At 47.1% G+C, this 2,015-nt stretch overlaps 1 long non-coding RNA gene across 1 annotated transcript in view; it reads right to left on the reverse strand.

Annotated features, from left to right (window-relative positions):
* The window catches only part of LOC116081206, a 106,869-nt gene extending 104,860 nt beyond the window's left edge, over nucleotides 1-2,009 (reverse strand). Inside the window, exon 1 of the long non-coding RNA XR_004114772.1 lies at nucleotides 1,787-2,009. This is a non-coding gene — a long non-coding RNA (uncharacterized LOC116081206). The remainder of the gene's footprint in view (nucleotides 1-1,786) is intronic.
* Between the last annotated feature and the right edge of the window lie 6 nt (nucleotides 2,010-2,015).

A 2,015-nucleotide genomic window follows, 5' to 3' on the forward strand; every position in this document is an offset into this window, starting at 1 on the left:
AGACATACTGAAGTTTTTCTGAGCTCCTTGTGCAGATTTAAGTGTAGTGAAAGAAAAGGTTTCAGGTGTTTTCTGTCTAGTGAATCTCAGCCCTTCCATCCCTTGTCTTTTTCTACTCCCAAAGAAGCCTTTCTGTGTACCTAATACTTTAAGCAATGCTTTTCCTGCCCCACCCCACCCAGGATGAGGTGCTGACCCAGGCCCAGCTGGGGGGCAGCTTTATGGATGTTCCTACTGCTTTTCATCCATACACTAGGCTCATTTGTGCCAGCTGAAAGGGCACAATAATAACAGTGGCAATTTAAATCCTGCTTCTCACTTTCCCCCCTGGAAAAGTGGCAAAGTGACTCACCACCATTGAATTGTCCCTCTCTCTACACTCCCTGACCCCTTTGCGGCAGTCCAGGATGGTTCCCTGGGGGCTCAGTTGGGAGCCAGAGCTTTCAGCCATCCTTTGGCTCTGACTAGGCTGACACCACGCCCCCCCCATAAATGTGTTCTCCCAAATGCAATGTATTGTTTTAATTAGAATTTCGCAGATGAAGTCGCTTAGAAGGCATTAGAGCAGCATGAGCCTCGTTAGGCAAGCACAGTGCCCTCCCCCCAAGCATGAATAACACAAAATAGGGTCCATTCAGGAATTATTTCGGGGGGTTCTACTTGTTTTTTTTATATGTAGTTTGATATGGAGAGGACTGGTTTGCTTGAAATTCACTGCAGAGCAGCTTCTGATGGGGGTGCTACATGAGCAGGTCTAAGGAAGCTATGAAACAGTCCCATATTCCTTCCTTATCCCTCACTTCTACTCCTTCCAGTTTTCAATTCTGCAATGCTATTACCAGGAAAAAAAAATAAAGCTCATTCTTGGTTTTCTTTCAGCACTAGACTAAGGAGAGCTCCCGGAACTGGAGGTGGTGAGGTGCAGTTAGAAGGAGAAAGCTTCAGCCGCCTGAGAGCCAAAGTAATTATGCTGAGTACTCTTGGTCCTGTCAGGAGACTCAGAAGAACCCAGCCCTGGGAAACCATACTGTTTGATAAAGACTTCACTGTCTAACAGGAAATCAGAGAACTTTTATCGAAGCTGCCTGCTACAGGAGAATGATTTTAGGGAGCATGGCAGACCTGAGTTCAAATACTAGCCCTGCCTCCTAGGACCTGCATGCTGTTGGGGAAATGACTTAACTTCTAAGCCTGCTTTGTGGAGTGGAAACTGGTGATAATCATACCTCTGTCTTCCTCACAGGCTCATTGTGGGGAAGAAGATAATACATATAATGGGACAGCTCTATTCCTGGTACACAGGAAGTGCTTGATAAATGAAAACATTATTAGGATGATTCTTATCCTTCTTCCTATATACCAGGTGTTCTCTGTAGCAGCCCTTACATTTGAAAGGAGGGGCCAATAACTGCAGTTATGAATGATCATGTCCTAAGAAGAATGAAGAGTATAATTGTGATAATTCAGAGGAGGGAGCCCTCACCTAGGAGGGAGGGGTAGAACAAAGCAGAGAAAGTTTTGTGATTCTTTCATTAAGTCTTAAAAAAAATTAAGTCTTAAAAAAAGTAGGAGTTTGTCATTAGGCCCGGGGAAAGGGCTTCCAGGCAACTGCATCTGCCCACACAAAGTCATAGAGGTGTGAAACAGCCAGGCCTTGAACAAATAGTTGTGCTCACCTGGAGACAAACTGGGACCTCCTGGTGGGGTGGTGGTGACATGGGTCAGTGATCAACAGTTTTTCCAGATTACTCCCACTAGCCCCTGCACCGCGCATTAGGCACCCTACCTGGCCAAATCTCCTGCGAAGCCTTCCTCTTCGTTCTCTAAGCAGCAGGTAAGTTCACACCCTGCCTCATCCGACCTGGCAGGCATGGCGTTGGAAGAGCAGACCTCCACGGAGGAGATCAAGCCCGCGGGCGCCCCTGGGGTCGCCAGCCCATACCTCCTTCCTTGTCCCAATCTTGGTGCAATGTACACACACACACACACACACACACACACACACACACACACAC

Source organism: Mastomys coucha, chromosome X (genome assembly GCF_008632895.1).
Source record: "Mastomys coucha isolate ucsf_1 chromosome X, UCSF_Mcou_1, whole genome shotgun sequence".
NCBI classification, from domain to species: domain Eukaryota; kingdom Metazoa; phylum Chordata; class Mammalia; order Rodentia; family Muridae; genus Mastomys; species Mastomys coucha.